General features: G+C 37.7%; 10 non-coding genes across 10 annotated transcripts; all 10 read left to right on the forward strand.

Annotated features, from left to right (window-relative positions):
• Positions 1–308: 308 nt before the first annotated feature.
• On the forward strand, positions 309–381 carry TRNAF-GAA (transfer RNA phenylalanine (anticodon GAA)). The gene has a single exon. It is a non-coding gene; the product is annotated as a tRNA-Phe (tRNA).
• A 3,687-nt stretch (positions 382–4,068) lies between these two features.
• Positions 4,069–4,141, forward strand: TRNAF-GAA (transfer RNA phenylalanine (anticodon GAA)). The gene has a single exon. It is a non-coding gene; the product is annotated as a tRNA-Phe (tRNA).
• A 2,351-nt stretch (positions 4,142–6,492) lies between these two features.
• Positions 6,493–6,565, forward strand: TRNAF-GAA (transfer RNA phenylalanine (anticodon GAA)). The gene has a single exon. It is a non-coding gene; the product is annotated as a tRNA-Phe (tRNA).
• A 2,443-nt stretch (positions 6,566–9,008) lies between these two features.
• Positions 9,009–9,081, forward strand: TRNAF-GAA (transfer RNA phenylalanine (anticodon GAA)). The gene has a single exon. It is a non-coding gene; the product is annotated as a tRNA-Phe (tRNA).
• A 1,185-nt stretch (positions 9,082–10,266) lies between these two features.
• On the forward strand, positions 10,267–10,339 carry TRNAF-GAA (transfer RNA phenylalanine (anticodon GAA)). Its single transcript has one exon. It is a non-coding gene; the product is annotated as a tRNA-Phe (tRNA).
• Positions 10,340–13,784: 3,445 nt separating this feature from the next.
• Positions 13,785–13,857, forward strand: TRNAF-GAA (transfer RNA phenylalanine (anticodon GAA)). Its single transcript has one exon. It is a non-coding gene; the product is annotated as a tRNA-Phe (tRNA).
• A 173-nt stretch (positions 13,858–14,030) lies between these two features.
• TRNAF-GAA (transfer RNA phenylalanine (anticodon GAA)) lies at positions 14,031–14,103 on the forward strand. Its single transcript has one exon. It is a non-coding gene; the product is annotated as a tRNA-Phe (tRNA).
• A 939-nt stretch (positions 14,104–15,042) lies between these two features.
• TRNAF-GAA (transfer RNA phenylalanine (anticodon GAA)) lies at positions 15,043–15,115 on the forward strand. The gene has a single exon. It is a non-coding gene; the product is annotated as a tRNA-Phe (tRNA).
• Positions 15,116–15,288: 173 nt separating this feature from the next.
• TRNAF-GAA (transfer RNA phenylalanine (anticodon GAA)) lies at positions 15,289–15,361 on the forward strand. Its single transcript has one exon. It is a non-coding gene; the product is annotated as a tRNA-Phe (tRNA).
• A 1,185-nt stretch (positions 15,362–16,546) lies between these two features.
• TRNAL-UAA (transfer RNA leucine (anticodon UAA)) lies at positions 16,547–16,619 on the forward strand. Its single transcript has one exon. It is a non-coding gene; the product is annotated as a tRNA-Leu (tRNA).
• The last annotated feature ends 1,624 nt before the right edge of the window (positions 16,620–18,243 follow it).

Raw genomic sequence — 18,243 nt, forward strand, 5'->3', positions numbered from 1 at the left:
TTCTATGCTGTTGTTGTGTCTTCAATTTTTTAAAAAAGTGTCCCCGCTTACTGTAAGAGGAGGCAGAAATAGCTCAGTTGGGAGAGCGTTAGACTGAAGATCTAAAGGTCCCTGGTTCGATCCCGGGTTTCGGCATCTTTTCACACCATATAAATGTACAAAAATACAACACAACACGTTTAAAAAATTTTCTTCCGGTTTGGAAATTTTTGTTATTCTTGTAATTGTATTCACAATGTCTTTGCATTTCTATGAAGTGGAACATCTTCAAATTCCCAAAACAGTGACCTCCACAACTAGCAGCACAGGCCGAAATAGCTCAGTTGGGAGAGCGTTAGACTGAAGATCTAAAGGTCCCTGGTTCGATCCCGGGTTTCGGCATGTTCTTCTTTGGATATAAAACAACCGATAACTATTTTGGAAGTCTCCTTTTTCTTTCGTAAATTGATAGGGATGCTCCTCATTCAGGAAAGTACATGATTAAAAGTACCCATTTCTAAATCCATCCCAAAACATTTTCAGTAGGCTTTAAAACCACCAGCAAGGACTGATGCACTGAAAATCTCAACATCCCTACTTGAAATCCAATATTGGATATGCTTGGTAACCAAAACAATGTGATTGATGAAAGTTTAAAAAGTCTTTCGGTTTTGTTTTTTCTTAGTCTATTAGAATTTCCATGCTGCCTGAAAATTGCCAGATTGTTCAAAATGTCCTGAGAAAAATATAGAACATAATTCAATTGAAAACAAAACGTTTTCTCAGAGGCTCAAATGGCTTGGTTGGCAGAGCATTAGGCTTAAGGTCCCTGTTTAGTTTCTGGGTTTTGGAAAGGTTCATATTAAATGTATTGTAACTTTGTGAAATTTAGTTCACGATGGAATGTCTTCAAATTCTTCAAAGGGAGATCATCTTTTCACTCTCGTGAAGCTAAAATAGTTCAGTGTGGAGAGCTTTACACTGAAGATCTTGAAGTATCTGGCACATCTCTAGGTTTTGCAATGGTCTCGCTGAAGCTCTACAGATCCTTGCTCAGTATGCAGAGCTTTACACTGAAGATCTTGAAGTACCTGGCTCATCTCTAGGTTTTGCCATGGTCTCGCTGAAGCTCTAAAGGTCCTTGCTTCAATGTTAAGCTTTATCTTGCTAGTATATTGATACTTATCAACTAATTTAAATAAATGTAGCTTCCTGTGAAGTAATTGGAAATTTTCTTGTGCTGGAGAGGACTCTGGTTTGTAATGCAGTTGGATTTCTATGCTGTTGTTGTGTCTTCAATTTTTTAAAAAAGTGTCCCCGCTTACTGTAAGAGGAGGCAGAAATAGCTCAGTTGGGAGAGCGTTAGACTGAAGATCTAAAGGTCCCTGGTTCGATCCCGGGTTTCGGCATCTTTTCACACCATGAAAATGTACAAAAACACAACACGTTTAAAAAATTTACTTCCGGTTTGGAAATTTTTGTTATTCTTGTAATTGTATTCACAATGTCTTTGCATTTCTATGATGTGGAACATCTTCAAATTCCCAAAACAGTGACCTCCACAACTAGCAGCACAGGCCGAAATAGCTCAGTTGGGAGAGCGTTAGACTGAAGATCTAAAGGTCCCTGGTTCGATCCCGAGTTTCGGCATGTTCTTCTTTGGATATAAAACAACCGATAACTATTTTGGAAGTCTCCTTTTTCTTTCGTAAATTGATAGGGATGCTCCTCATTCAGGAAAGTACATGATTAAAAGTACCCATTTCTAAATCCATCCCAAAACGTTTTCAGTAGGCTTTAAAACCACCAGCAAGGACTGATGCACTGAAAATCTCAACATCCCTACTTGAAATCCAATATTGGATATGCTTGGTAACCAAAACAATGTGATTGATGAAAGTTTAAAAAGTCTTTCGGTTTTGTTTTGTTTTTTCTTAGTCTATTAGAATTTCCATGCTGCCTGAAAATTGCCAGATTGTTCAAAATGTCCTGAGAAAAATATAGAACATAATTCAATTGAAAACAAAACGTTTTCTCAGAGGCTCAAATGGCTTGGTTGGCAGAACATTAGGCTTAAGGTCCCTGTTTAGTTTCTGGGTTTTGGAAAGGTTCATATTAAATGTATTGTAACTTTGTAAAATTTAGTTCACGATGGAATGTCTTCAAATTCTTCAAAGGGAGATCATCTTTTCACTCTCGTGAAGCTAAAATAGTTCAGTGTAAAGAGCTTTACACTGAAGATCTTGAAGTATCTGGCACATCTCTAGGTTTTGCAATGGTCTCGCTGAAGCTCTACAGGTCCTTGCTCAGTATGCAGAGCTTTACACTGAAGATCTTGAAGTACCTGGCTCATCTCTAGGTTTTGCCATGGTCTCGCTGAAGCTCTAAAGGTCCTTGCTTCAATGTTAAGCTTTATCTTGCTAGTATATTGATACTTATCAACTAATTTAAATAAATGTAGCTTCCTTTGAAGTAATTGGAAATTTTCTTGTGCTGGAGAGGACTCTGGTTTGTAATGCAGTTGGATTTCTATGCTGTTGTTGTGTCTTCAATTTTTTTAAAAAGTGTCCACGCTTACTGTTAGAGGAGGCCGAAATAGCTCAGTTGGGAGAGCGTTAGACTGAAGATCTAAAGGTCCCTGGTTCGATCCTGGGTTTCGGCATCTTTTCACACCATATAAATGTACAAAAATACAACACAACACGTTTAAAAAATTTACTTCCGGTTTGGAAATTTTTGTTATTCTTGTAATTATATTCACAATGTCTTTGCATTTCTATGATGTGGAACATCTTCAAATTCCCAAAACAGTGACCTCCACAACTAGCAGCACAGGCCGAAATAGCTCAGTTGGGAGAGCGTTAGACTGAAGATCTAAAGGTCCCTGGTTCCCGGGTTTCGGCATGTTCTTCTTTGGATATAAAACAACCGATAACTATTTTGGAAGTCTCCTTTTTCTTTCGTTAATTGATAGGGATGCTCCTCATTCAGGAAAGTACATGATTAAAAGTACCCATTTCTAAATCCATCCCAAAACGTTTTCAGTAGGCTTTAAAACCACCAGCAAGGACTGATGCACTGAAAATCTCAACATCCCTACTTGAAATCCAATATTGGATATGCTTGGTAACCAAAACAATGTGATTGATGAAAGTTTAAAAAGTCTTTCGGTTTTGTTTTGTTTTTTCTTAGTCTATTAGAATTTCCATGCTGCCTGAAAATTGCCAGATTGTTCAAAATGTCCTGAGAAAAATATAGAACATAATTCAATTGAAAACAAAACGTTTTCTCAGAGGCTCAAATGGCTTGGTTGGCAGAGCATTAGGCTTAAGGTCCCTGTTTAGTTTCTGGGTTTTGGAAAGGTTCATATTAAATGTATTGTAACTTTGTGAAATTTAGTTCACGATGGAATGTCTTCAAATTCTTCAAAGGGAGATCATCTTTTCACTCTCGTGAAGCTAAAATAGTTCAGTGTAAAGAGCTTTACACTGAAGATCTTGAAGTATCTGGCACATCTCTAGGTTTTGCAATGGTCTCGCTGAAGCTCTACAGGTCCTTGCTCAGTATGCAGAGCTTTACACTGAAGATCTTGAAGTACCTGGCTCATCTCTAGGTTTTGCCATGGTCTCGCTGAAGCTCTAAAGGTCCTTGCTTCAATGTTAAGCTTTATCTTGCTAGTATATTGATACTTATCAACTAATTTAAATAAATGTAGCTTCCTGTGAAATAATTGGAAATTTTCTTGTGCTGGAGAGGACTCTGGTTTGTAATGCAGTTGGATTTCTATGCTGTTGTTGTGTCTTCAATTTTTTAAAAAAGTGTCCCCGATTACTGTAAGAGGAGGCAGAAATAGCTCAGTTGGGAGAGCGTCAGACTGAAGATCTAAAGGTCCCTGGTTCGATCCCGGGTTTCGGCATCTTTTCACACCATATAAATGTACAAAAATACAACACAACACGTTTAAAAAATTTACTTCCGGTTTGGAAATTTTTGTTATTCTTGTAATTGTATTCACAATGTCTTTGCATTTCTATGATGTGGAACATCTTCAAATTCCCAAAACAGTGACCTCCACAACTAGCAGCACAGGCCGAAATAGCTCAGTTGGGAGAGCGTTAGACTGAAGATCTAAAGGTCCCTGGTTCGATCCCGGGTTTCGGCATGTTCTTCTTTGGATATAAAACAACCGATAACTATTTTGGAAGTCTCCTTTTTCTTTCGTAAATTGATAGGGATGCTCCTCATTCAGGAAAGTACATGATTAAAAGTACCCATTTCTAAATCCATCCCAAAACGTTTTCAGTAGGCTTTAAAACCACCAGCAAGGACTGATGCACTGAAAATCTCAACATCCCTACTTGAAATCCAATATTGGATATGCTTGGTAACCAAAACAATGTGATTGATGAAAGTTTAAAAAGTCTTTCGGTTTTGTTTTGTTTTTTCTTAGTCTATTAGAATTTCCATGCTGCCTGAAAATTGCCAGATTGTTCAAAATGTCCTGAGAAAAATATAGAACATAATTCAATTGAAAACAAAACGTTTTCTCAGAGGCTCAAATGGCTTGGTTGGCAGAACATTAGGCTTAAGGTCCCTGTTTAGTTTCTGGGTTTTGGAAAGGTTCATATTAAATGTATTGTAACTTTGTGAAATTTAGTTCACGATGGAATGTCTTCAAATTCTTCAAAGGGAGATCATCTTTTCACTCTCGTGAAGCTAAAATAGTTCAGTGTAAAGAGCTTTACACTGAAGATCTTGAAGTATCTGGCACATCTCTAGGTTTTGCAATGGTCTCGCTGAAGCTCTACAGGTCCTTGCTCAGTATGCAGAGCTTTACACTGAAGATCTTGAAGTACCTGGCTCATCTCTAGGTTTTGCCATGGTCTCGCTGAAGCTCTAAAGGTCCTTGCTTCAATGTTAAGCTTTATCTTGCTAGTATATTGATACTTATCAACTAATTTAAATAAATGTAGCTTCCTTTGAAGTAATTGGAAATTTTCTTGTGCTGGAGAGGACTCTGGTTTGTAATGCAGTTGGATTTCTATGCTGTTGTTGTGTCTTCAATTTTTTTAAAAAGTGTCCACGCTTACTGTTAGAGGAGGCCGAAATAGCTCAGTTGGGAGAGCGTTAGACTGAAGATCTAAAGGTCCCTGGTTCGATCCTGGGTTTCGGCATCTTTTCACACCATATAAATGTACAAAAATACAACACAACACGTTTAAAAAATTTACTTCCGGTTTGGAAATTTTTGTTATTCTTGTAATTGTATTCACAATGTCTTTGCATTTCTATGATGTGGAACATCTTCAAATTCCCAAAACAGTGACCTCCACAACTAGCAGCACAGGTCAAAATAGCTCAGTTGGGAGAGCGTTAGACTGAAGATCTAAAGGTCCCTGGTTCAATCCCGGGTTTCGGCATGTTCTTCTTTGAATACAAAACAACCGATAACTATTTTGGAAGTCTCCTTTTTCTTTCGTTAATTGATAGGGATGCTCCTCATTCAGGAAAGTACATGATTAAAAGTACCCATTTCTAAATCCATCCCAAAACGTTTTCAGTAGGCTTTAAAACCACCAGCAAGGACTGATGCACTGAAAATCTCAACATCCCTACTTGAAATCCAATATTGGATATGCTTGGTAACCAAAACAATGTGATTGATGAAAGTTTAAAAAGTCTTTCGGTTTTGTTTTGTTTTTTCTTAGTCTATTAGAATTTCCATGCTGCCTGAAAATTGCCAGATTGTTCAAAATGTCCTGAGAAAAATATAGAACATAATTCAATTGAAAACAAAACGTTTTCTCAGAGGCTCAAATGGCTTGGTTGGCAGAGCATTAGGCTTAAGGTCCCTGTTTAGTTTCTGGGTTTTGGAAAGGTTCATATTGAATGTATTGTAACTTTGTGAAATTTAGTTCACGATGGAATGTCTTCAAATTCTTCAAAGGGAGATCATCTTTTCACTCTCGTGAAGCTAAAATAGTTCAGTGTGGAGAGCTTTACACTGAAGATCTTGAAGTACCTGGCTCATCTCTAGGTTTTGCCATGGTCTCGCTGAAGCTCTAAAGGTCCTTGCTTCAATGTTAAGCTTTATCTTGCTAGTATATTGATACTTATCAACTAATTTAAATAAATGTAGCTTCCTGTGAAGTAATTGGAAATTTTCTTGTGCTGGAGAGGACTCTGGTTTGTAATGCAGTTGGATTTCTATGCTGTTGTTGTGTCTTCAATTTTTTTAAAAAGTGTCCACGCTTACTGTTAGAGGAGGCCGAAATAGCTCAGTTGGGAGAGCATTAGACTGAAGATCTAAAGGTCCCTGGTTCGATCCCGGGTTTCGGCATCTTTTCACACCATATAAATGTACAAAAATACAACACAACACGTTTAAAAAATTTACTTCCGGTTTGGAAATTTTTGTTATTCTTGTAATTATATTCACAATGTCTTTGCATTTCTATGATGTGGAACATCTTCAAATTCCCAAAACAGTGACCTCCACAACTAGCAGCACAGGCCGAAATAGCTCAGTTGGGAGAGCGTTAGACTGAAGATCTAAAGGTCCCTGGTTCGATCCCGGGTTTCGGCATGTTCTTCTTTGGATATAAAACAACCGATAACTATTTTGGAAGTCTCCTTTTTCTTTCGTAAATTGATAGGGATGCTCCTCATTCAGGAAAGTACATGATTAAAAGTACCCATTTCTAAATCCATCCCAAAACATTTTCAGTAGGCTTTAAAACCACCAGCAAGGACTGATGCACTGAAAATCTCAACATCCCTACTTGAAATCCAATATTGGATATGCTTGGTAACCAAAACAATGTGATTGATGAAAGTTTAAAAAGTCTTTCGGTTTTGTTTTGTTTTTTCTTAGTCTATTAGAATTTCCATGCTGCCTGAAAATTGCCAGATTGTTCAAAATGTCCTGAGAAAAATATAGAACATAATTCAATTGAAAACAAAACGTTTTCTCAGAGGCTCAAATGGCTTGGTTGGCAGAGCATTAGGCTTAAGGTCCCTGTTTAGTTTCTGGGTTTTGGAAAGGTTCATATTAAATGTATTGTAACTTTGTGAAATTTAGTTCACGATGGAATGTCTTCAAATTCTTCAAAGGGAGATCATCTTTTCACTCTTGTGAAGCTAAAATAGTTCAGTGTGGAGAGCTTTACACTGAAGATTTTAAAGTATCTGGCACATCTCTAGGTTTTGCAATGGTCTCGCTGAAGCTCTACAGGTCCTTGCTCAGTATGCAGAGCTTTACACTGAAGATCTTGAAGTACCTGGCTCATCTCTAGGTTTTGCCATGGTCTCGCTGAAGCTCTAAAGGTCCTTGCTTCAATGTTAAGCTTTATCTTGCTAGTATATTGATACTTATCAACTAATTTAAATAAATGTAGCTTCCTGTGAAGTAATTGGAAATTTTCTTGTGCTGGAGAGGACTCTGGTTTGTAATGCGGTTGGATTTCTATGCTGTTGTTGTGTCTTCAATTTTTTTAAAAAGTGTCCACGCTTACTGTAAGAGGAGGCCGAAATAGCTCAGTTGGGAGAGCATTATACTGAAGATCTAAAGGTCCCTGGTTCGATCCCGGGTTTCGGCATCTTTTCACACCATATAAATGTACAAAAATACAACACAACACGTTTAAAAAATTTACTTCCGGTTTGGAAATTTTTGTTATTCTTGTAATTGTATTCACAATGTCTTTGCATTTCTATGATGTGGAACATCTTCAAATTCCCAAAACAGTGACCTCCACAACTAGCAGCACAGGCCGAAATAGCTCAGTTGGGAGAGCGTTAGACTGAAGATCTAAAGGTCCCTGGTTCAATCCCGGGTTTCGGCATGTTCTTCTTTGGATATAAAACAACCGATAACTATTTTGGAAGTCTCCTTTTTCTTTCGTTAATTGATAGGGATGCTCCTCATTCAGGAAAGTACATGATTAAAAGTACCCATTTCTAAATCCATCCCAAAACGTTTTCAGTAGGCTTTAAAACCACCAGCAAGGACTGATGCACTGAAAATCTCAACATCCCTACTTGAAATCCAATATTGGATATGCTTGGTAACCAAAACAATGTGATTGATGAAAGTTTAAAAAGTCTTTCGGTTTTGTTTTGTTTTTTCTTAGTCTATTAGAATTTCCATGCTGCCTGAAAATTGCCAGATTGTTCAAAATGTCCTGAGAAAAATATAGAACATAATTCAATTGAAAACAAAATGTTTTCTCAGAGGCTCAAATGGCTTGGTTGGCAGAGCATTAGGCTTAAGGTCCCTGTTTAGTTTCTGGGTTTTGGAAAGGTTCATATTAAATGTATTGTAACTTTGTGAAATTTAGTTCACGATGGAATGTCTTCAAATTCTTCAAAGGGAGATCATCTTTTCACTCTCGTGAAGCTAAAATAGTTCTGTGTGGAGAGCTTTACACTGAAGATCTTGAAGTATCTGGCACATCTCTAGGTTTTGCAATGGTCTCGCTGAAGCTCTACAGGTCCTTGCTCGGTATGCAGAGCTTTACACTGAAGATCTTGAAGTACCTGGCTCATCTCTAGGTTTTGCCATGGTCTCGCTGAAGCTCTAAAGGTCCTTGCTTCAATGCTAAGCTTTATCTTGCTAGTATATTGATACTTATCAACTAATTTAAATAAATGTAGCTTCCTGTGAAGTAATTGGAAATTTTCTTGTGCTGGAGAGGACTCTGGTTTGTAATGCAGTTGGATTTCTATGCTGTTGTTGTGTCTTCAATTTTTTAAAAAAGTGTCTCCGCTTACTGTAAGAGGAGGCAGAAATAGCTCAGTTGGGAGAGCGTTAGACTGAAGATCTAAAGGTCCCTGGTTCGATCCCGGGTTTCGGCATCTTTTCACACCATATAAATGTACAAAAATACAACACAACACGTTTAAAAAATTTACTTCCGGTTTGGAAATTTTTGTTATTCTTGTAATTGTATTCACAATGTCTTTGCATTTCTATGATGTGGAACATCTTCAAATTCCCAAAACAGTGACCTCCACAACTAGCAGCACAGGCCGAAATAGCTCAGTTGGGAGAGCGTTAGACTGAAGATCTAAAGGTCCCTGGTTCGATCCCAGGTTTCGGCATGTTCTTCTTTGGATATAAAACAACCGATAACTATTTTGGAAGTCTCCTTTTTCTTTCGTAAATTGATAGGGATGCTCCTCATTCAGGAAAGTACATGATTAAAAGTACCCATTTCTAAATCCATCCCAAAACTTTTTCAGTAGGCTTTAAAACCACCAGCAAGGACTGATGCACTGAAAATCTCAACATCCCTACTTGAAATCCAATATTGGATATGCTTGGTAACCAAAACAATGTGATTGATGAAAGTTTAAAAAGTCTTTCGGTTTTGTTTTGTTTTTTCTTAGTCTATTAGAATTTCCATGCTGCCTGAAAATTGCCAGATTGTTCAAAATGTCCTGAGAAAAATATAGAACATAATTCAATTGAAAACAAAACGTTTTCTCAGAGGCTCAAATGGCTTGGTTGGCAGAGCATTAGGCTTAAGGTCCCTGTTTAGTTTCTGGGTTTTGGAAAGGTTCATATTAAATGTATTGTAACTTTGTGAAATTTAGTTCACGATGGAATGTCTTCAAATTCTTCAAAGGGAGATCATCTTTTCACTCTCGTGAAGCTAAAATAGTTCAGTGTGGAGAGCTTTACACTGAAGATCTTGAAGTATCTGGCACATCTCTAGGTTTTGCAATGGTCTCGCTGAAGCTCTACAGGTCCTTGCTCAGTATGCAGAGCTTTACACTGAAGATCTTGAAGTACCTGGCTCATCTCTAGGTTTTGCCATGGTCTCGCTGAAGCTCTAAAGGTCCTTGCTTCAATGTTAAGCTTTATCTTGCTAGTATATTGATACTTATCAACTAATTTAAATAAATGTAGCTTCCTGTGAAGTAATTGGAAATTTTCTTGTGCTGGAGAGGACTCTGGTTTGTAATGCAGATGGATTTCTATGCTGTTGTTGTGTCTTCAATTTTTTAAAAAAGTGTCCCCGCTTACTGTAAGAGGAGGCAGAAATAGCTCAGTTGGGAGAGCGTTAGACTGAAGATCTAAAGGTCCCTGGTTCGATCCCGGGTTTCGGCATCTTTTCACACCATATAAATGTACAAAAATACAACACAACACGTTTAAAAAATTTTCTTCCGGTTTGGAAATTTTTGTTATTCTTGTAATTGTATTCACAATGTCTTTGCATTTCTATGAAGTGGAACATCTTCAAATTCCCAAAACAGTGACCTCCACAACTAGCAGCACAGGCCGAAATAGCTCAGTTGGGAGAGCGTTAGACTGAAGATCTAAAGGTCCCTGGTTCGATCCCGGGTTTCGGCATGTTCTTCTTTGGATATAAAACAACCGATAACTATTTTGGAAGTCTCCTTTTTCTTTCGTAAATTGATAGGGATGCTCCTCATTCAGGAAAGTACATGATTAAAAGTACCCATTTCTAAATCCATCCCAAAACATTTTCAGTAGGCTTTAAAACCACCAGCAAGGACTGATGCACTGAAAATCTCAACATCCCTACTTGAAATCCAATATTGGATATGCTTGGTAACCAAAACAATGTGATTGATGAAAGTTTAAAAAGTCTTTCGGTTTTGTTTTTTCTTAGTCTATTAGAATTTCCATGCTGCCTGAAAATTGCCAGATTGTTCAAAATGTCCTGAGAAAAATATAGAACATAATTCAATTGAAAACAAAACGTTTTCTCAGAGGCTCAAATGGCTTGGTTGGCAGAGCATTAGGCTTAAGGTCCCTGTTTAGTTTCTGGGTTTTGGAAAGGTTCATATTAAATGTATTGTAACTTTGTGAAATTTAGTTCACGATGGAATGTCTTCAAATTCTTCAAAGGGAGATCATCTTTTCACTCTCGTGAAGCTAAAATAGTTCAGTGTGGAGAGCTTTACACTGAAGATCTTGAAGTATCTGGCACATCTCTAGGTTTTGCAATGGTCTCGCTGAAGCTCTACAGATCCTTGCTCAGTATGCAGAGCTTTACACTGAAGATCTTGAAGTACCTGGCTCATCTCTAGGTTTTGCCATGGTCTCGCTGAAGCTCTAAAGGTCCTTGCTTCAATGTTAAGCTTTATCTTGCTAGTATATTGATACTTATCAACTAATTTAAATAAATGTAGCTTCCTGTGAAGTAATTGGAAATTTTCTTGTGCTGGAGAGGACTCTGGTTTGTAATGCAGTTGGATTTCTATGCTGTTGTTGTGTCTTCAATTTTTTAAAAAAGTGTCCCCGCTTACTGTAAGAGGAGGCAGAAATAGCTCAGTTGGGAGAGCGTTAGACTGAAGATCTAAAGGTCCCTGGTTCGATCCCGGGTTTCGGCATCTTTTCACACCATGAAAATGTACAAAAACACAACACGTTTAAAAAATTTACTTCCGGTTTGGAAATTTTTGTTATTCTTGTAATTGTATTCACAATGTCTTTGCATTTCTATGATGTGGAACATCTTCAAATTCCCAAAACAGTGACCTCCACAACTAGCAGCACAGGCCGAAATAGCTCAGTTGGGAGAGCGTTAGACTGAAGATCTAAAGGTCCCTGGTTCGATCCCGAGTTTCGGCATGTTCTTCTTTGGATATAAAACAACCGATAACTATTTTGGAAGTCTCCTTTTTCTTTCGTAAATTGATAGGGATGCTCCTCATTCAGGAAAGTACATGATTAAAAGTACCCATTTCTAAATCCATCCCAAAACGTTTTCAGTAGGCTTTAAAACCACCAGCAAGGACTGATGCACTGAAAATCTCAACATCCCTACTTGAAATCCAATATTGGATATGCTTGGTAACCAAAACAATGTGATTGATGAAAGTTTAAAAAGTCTTTCGGTTTTGTTTTGTTTTTTCTTAGTCTATTAGAATTTCCATGCTGCCTGAAAATTGCCAGATTGTTCAAAATGTCCTGAGAAAAATATAGAACATAATTCAATTGAAAACAAAACGTTTCCTCAGAGGCTCAAATGGCTTGGTTGGCAGAGCATTAGGCTTAAGGTCCCTGTTTAGTTTCTGGGTTTTGGAAAGGTTCATATTAAATGTATTGTAACTTTGTGAAATTTAGTTCACGATGGAATGTCTTCAAATTCTTCAAAGGGAGATCATCTTTTCACTCTCGTGAAGCTAAAATAGTTCTGTGTGGAGAGCTTTACACTGAAGATCTTGAAGTATCTGGCACATCTCTAGGTTTTGCAATGGTCTCGCTGAAGCTCTACAGGTCCTTGCTCGGTATGCAGAGCTTTACACTGAAGATCTTGAAGTACCTGGCTCATCTCTAGGTTTTGCCATGGTCTCGCTGAAGCTCTAAAGGTCCTTGCTTCAATGTTAAGCTTTATCTTGCTAGTATATTGATACTTATCAACTAATTTAAAGAAATGTAGCTTCCTGTGAAGTAATTGGAAATTTTCTTGTGCTGGAGAGGACTCTGGTTTGTAATGCAGTTGGATTTCTATGCTGTTGTTGTGTCTTCAATTTTTTTAAAAAGTGTCCACGCAAACTGTTAGAGGAGGCCGAAATAGCTCAGTTGGGAGAGCGTCAGACTGAAGATCTAAAGGTCCCTGGTTCGATCCCGGGTTTCGGCATCTTTTCACACCATATAAATGTACAAAAATACAACACAACACGTTTAAAAAATTTACTTCCGGTTTGGAAATTTTTGTTATTCTTGTAATTGTATTCACAATGTCTTTGCATTTCTATGATGTGGAACATCTTCAAATTCCCAAAACAGTGACCTCCACAACTAGCAGCACAGGCCGAAATAGCTCAGTTGGGAGAGCGTTAGACTGAAGATCTAAAGGTCCCTGGTTCAATCCCGGGTTTCGGCATGTTCTTCTTTGGATATAAAACAACCGATAACTATTTTGGAAGTCTCCTTTTTCTTTCGTTAATTGATAGGGATGCTCCTCATTCAGGAAAGTACATGATTAAAAGTACCCATTTCTAAATCCATCCCAAAACGTTTTCAGTAGGCTTTAAAACCACCAGCAAGGACTGATGCACTGAAAATCTCAACATCCCTACTTGAAATCCAATATTGGATATGCTTGGTAACCAAAACAATGTGATTGATGAAAGTTTAAAAAGTCTTTCGGTTTTGTTTTGTTTTTTCTTAGTCTATTAGAATTTCCATGCTGCCTGAAAATTGCCAGATTGTTCAAAATGTCCTGAGAAAAATATAGAACATAATTCAATTGAAAACAAAACGTTTTCTCAGAGGCTCAAATGGCTTGGTTGGCAGAGCATTAGGCTTAAGGTCCCTGTTTAGTTTCTGGGTTTTGGAAAGGTTCATATTAAATGTATTGTAACTTTGTGAAATTTAGTTCACGATGGAATGTCTTCAAATTCTTCAAAGGGAGATCATCTTTTCACTCTCGTGAAGCTAAAATAGTTCAGTGTGGAGAGCTTTACACTGAAGATCTTGAAGTATCTGGCACATCTCTAGGTTTTGCAATGGTCTCGCTGAAGCTCTACAGGTCCTTGCTCAGTATGCAGAGCTTTACACTGAAGATCTTGAAGTACCTGGCTCATCTCTAGGTTTTGCCATGGTCTCGCTGAAGCTCTAAAGGTCCTTGCTTCAATGTTAAGCTTTATCTTGCTAGTATATTGATACTTATCAACTAATTTAAATAAATGTAGCTTCCTGTGAAGTAATTGGAAATTTTCTTGTGCTGGAGAGGACTCTGGTTTGTAATGCAGTTGGATTTCTATGCTGTTGTTGTGTCTTCAATTTTTTAAAAAAGTGTCCCCGCTTACTGTAAGAGGAGGCCGAAATAGCTCAGTTGGGAGAGCGTTAGACTGAAGATCTAAAGGTCCCTGGTTCGATCCCGGGTTTCGGCATCTTTTCACACCATATAAATGTACAAAAATACAACACAACACGTTTAAAAAATTTACTTCCGGTTTGGAAATTTTTGTTATTCTTGTAATTGTATTCACAATGTCTTTGCATTTCTATGATGTGGAACATCTTCAAATTCCCAAAACAGTGACCTCCACAACTAGCAGCACAGGCCGAAATAGCTCAGTTGGGAGAGCGTTAGACTGAAGATCTAAAGGTCCCTGGTTCGATCCCGGGTTTCGGCATGTTCTTCTTTGGATATAAAACAACCGATAACTATTTTGGAAGTCTCCTTTTTCTTTCGTAAATTGATAGGGATGCTCCTCATTCAGGAAAGTACATGATTAAAAGTACCCATTTCTAAATCCATCCCAAAACATTTTCAGTAGGCTTTAAAACCACCAGCAAGGACTGATGCACTGAAAATCTCAACATCCCTACTTGAAATCCAATATTGGATATGCTTGGTAACCAAAACAATGTGATTGATGAAAGTTTAAAAAGTCTTTCGGTTTTGTTTTGTTTTTTCTTAGTCTATTAGAATTTCCATGCTGCCTGAAAATTGCCAGATTGTTCAAAATGTCCTGAGAAAAATATAGAACATAATTCAATTGAAAACAAAACGTTTTCTCAGAGGCTCAAATGGCTTGGTTGGCAGAGCATTAGGCTTAAGGTCCCTGTTTAGTTTCTGGGTTTTGGAAAGGTTCATATTAAATGTATTGTAACTTTGTGAAATTTAGTTCACGATGGAATGTCTTCAAATTCTTCAAAGGGAGATCATCTTTTCACTCTCGTGAAGCTAAAATAGTTCAGTGTGGAGAGCTTTACACTGAAGATCTTGAAGTATCTGGCACATCTCTAGGTTTTGCAATGGTCTCGCTGAAGCTCTACAGGTCCTTGCTCAGTATGCAGAGCTTTACACTGAAGATCTTGAAGTACCTGGCTCATCTCTAGGTTTTGCCATGGTCTCGCTGAAGCTCTAAAGGTCCTTGCTTCAATGTTAAGCTTTATCTTGCTAGTATATTGATACTTATCAACTAATTTAAATAAATGTAGCTTCCTGTGAAGTAATTGGAAATTTTCTTGTGCTGGAGAGGACTCTGGTTTGTAATGCAGTTGGATTTCTATGCTGTTGTTGTGTCTTCAATTTTTTAAAAAAGTGTCCCCGCTTACTGTAAGAGGAGGCCGAAATAGCTCAGTTGGGAGAGCGTTAGACTGAAGATCTAAAGGTCCCTGGTTCGATCCCGGGTTTCGGCATCTTTTCACACCATATAAATGTACAAAAATACAACACAACACGTTTAAAAAATTTACTTCCGGTTTGGAAATTTTTGTTATTCTTGTAATTGTATTCACAATGTCTTTGCATTTCTATGATGTGGAACATCTTCAAATTCCCAAAACAGTGACCTCCACAACTAGCAGCACAGGCCGAAATAGCTCAGTTGGGAGAGCGTTAGACTGAAGATCTAAAGGTCCCTGGTTCGATCCCGGGTTTCGGCATGTTCTTCTTTGGATATAAAACAACCGATAACTATTTTGGAAGTCTCCTTTTTCTTTCGTAAATTGATAGGGATGCTCCTCATTCAGGAAAGTACATGATTAAAAGTACCCATTTCTAAATCCATCCCAAAACATTTTCAGTAGGCTTTAAAACCACCAGCAAGGACTGATGCACTGAAAATCTCAACATCCCTACTTGAAATCCAATATTGGATATGCTTGGTAACCAAAACAATGTGATTGATGAAAGTTTAAAAAGTCTTTCGGTTTTGTTTTGTTTTTTCTTAGTCTATTAGAATTTCCATGCTGCCTGAAAATTGCCAGATTGTTCAAAATGTCCTGAGAAAAATATAGAACATAATTCAATTGAAAACAAAACGTTTTCTCAGAGGCTCAAATGGCTTGGTTGGCAGAGCATTAGGCTTAAGGTCCCTGTTTAGTTTCTGGGTTTTGGAAAGGTTCCTATTAAATGTATTGTAACTTTGTGAAATTTAGTTCACGATGGAATGTCTTCAAATTCTTCAAAGGGAGATCATCTTTTCACTCTCGTGAAGCTAAAATAGTTCAGTGTAAAGAGCTTTACACTGAAGATCTTGAAGTATCTGGCACATCTCTAGGTTTTGCAATGGTCTCGCTGAAGCTCTACAGGTCCTTGCTCAGTATGCAGAGCTTTACACTGAAGATCTTGAAGTACCTGGCTCATCTCTAGGTTTTGCCATGGTCTCGCTGAAGCTCTAAAGGTCCTTGCTTCAATGTTAAGCTTTATCTTGCTAGTATATTGATACTTATCAACTAATTTAAAGAAATGTAGCTTCCTGTGAAGTAATTGGAAATTTTCTTGTGCTGGAGAGGACTCTGGTTTGTAATGCAGTTGGATTTCTATGCTGTTGTTGTGTCTTCAATTTTTTAAAAAAGTGTCCCCGCTTACTGTAAGAGGAGGCAGAAATAGCTCAGTTGGGAGAGCGTCAGACTGAAGATCTAAAGGTCCCTGGTTCGATCCCGGGTTTCGGCATCTTTTCACACCATATAAATGTACAAAAATACAACACAACACGTTTAAAAAATTTACTTCCGGTTTGGAAATTTTTGTTATTCTTGTAATTGTATTCACAATGTCTTTGCATTTCTATGATGTGGAACATCTTCAAATTCCCAAAACAGTGACCTCCACAACTAGCAGCACAGGCCGAAATAGCTCAGTTGGGAGAGCGTTAGACTTAAGATCTAAAGGTCCCTGGTTCGATCCCGGGTTTCGGCATGTTCTTCTTTGGATATAAAACAACCGATAACTATTTTGGAAGTCTCCTTTTTCTTTCGTAAATTGATAGGGATGCTCCTCATTCAGGAAAGTACATGATTAAAAGTACCCATTTCTAAATCCATCCCAAAACGTTTTCAGTAGGCTTTAAAACCACCAGCAAGGAATGATGCACTGAAAATCTCAACATCCCTACTTGAAATCCAATATTGGATATGCTTGGTAACCAAAACAATGTGATTGATGAAAGTTTAAAAAGTCTTTCGGTTTTGTTTTGTTTTTTCTTAGTCTATTAGAATTTCCATGCTGCCTGAAAATTGCCAGATTGTTCAAAATGTCCTGAGAAAAATATAGAACATAATTCAATTGAAAACAAAACGTTTTCTCAGAGGCTCAAATGGCTTGGTTGGCAGAACATTAGGCTTAAGGTCCCTGTTTAGTTTCTGGGTTTTGGAAAGGTTCATATTAAATGTATTGTAACTTTGTGAAATTTAGTTCACGATGGAATGTCTTCAAATTCTTCAAAGGGAGATCATCTTTTCACTCTCGTGAAGCTAAAATAGTTCAGTGTAAAGAGCTTTACACTGAAGATCTTGAAGTATCTGGCACATCTCTAGGTTTTGCAATGGTCTCGCTGAAGCTCTACAGGTCCTTGCTCAGTATGCAGAGCTTTACACTGAAGATCTTGAAGTACCTGGCTCATCTCTAGGTTTTGCCATGGTCTCGCTGAAGCTCTAAAGGTCCTTGCTTCAATGTTAAGCTTTATCTTGCTAGTATATTGATACTTATCAACTAATTTAAAGAAATGTAGCTTCCTGTGAAGTAATTGGAAATTTTCTTGTGCTGGAGAGGACTCTGGTTTGTAATGCAGTTGGATTTCTATGCTGTTGTTGTGTCTTCAATTTTTTAAAAAAGTGTCCCCGCTTACTGTAAAAGGAGGCCGAAATAGCTCAGTTGGGAGAGCGTTAGACTGAAGATCTAAAGGTCCCTGGTTCGATCCTGGGTTTCGGCATCTTTTCACACCATATAAATGTACAAAAACACAACACGTTTAAAAAATTTACTTCCGGTTTGGAAATTTTTGTTATTCTTGTAATTGTATTCAAAATGTCTTTGCATTTCTATGATGTGGAACATCTTCAAATTCCCAAAACAGTGACCTCCACAACTAGCAGCACAGGCCAAAATAGCTCAGTTGGGAGAGCGTTAGACTGAAGATCTAAAGGTCCCTGGTTCAATCCCGGGTTTCGGCATGTTCTTCTTTGGATACAAAACAACCGATAACTATTTTGGAAGTCTCCTTTTTCTTTCGTTAATTGATAGGGATGCTCCTCATTCAGGAAAGTACATGATTAAAAGTACCCATTTCTAAATCCATCCCAAAACGTTTTCAGTAGGCTTTAAAACCACCAGCAAGGACTGATGCACTGAAAATCTCAACATCCCTACTTGAAATCCAATATTGGATATGCTTGGTAACCAAAACAATGTGATTGATGTAAGTTTAAAAAGTCTTTCGGTTTTGTTTTGTTTTTTCTTAGTCTATTAGAATTTCCATGCTGCCTGAAAATTGCCAGATTGTTCAAAATGTCCTGAGAAAAATATAGAACATAATTCAATTGAA

The sequence above is a fragment of the Engystomops pustulosus genome, chromosome 1 (genome assembly GCF_040894005.1).
Source record: "Engystomops pustulosus chromosome 1, aEngPut4.maternal, whole genome shotgun sequence".
NCBI classification, from domain to species: Eukaryota; Metazoa; Chordata; class Amphibia; order Anura; family Leptodactylidae; genus Engystomops; species Engystomops pustulosus.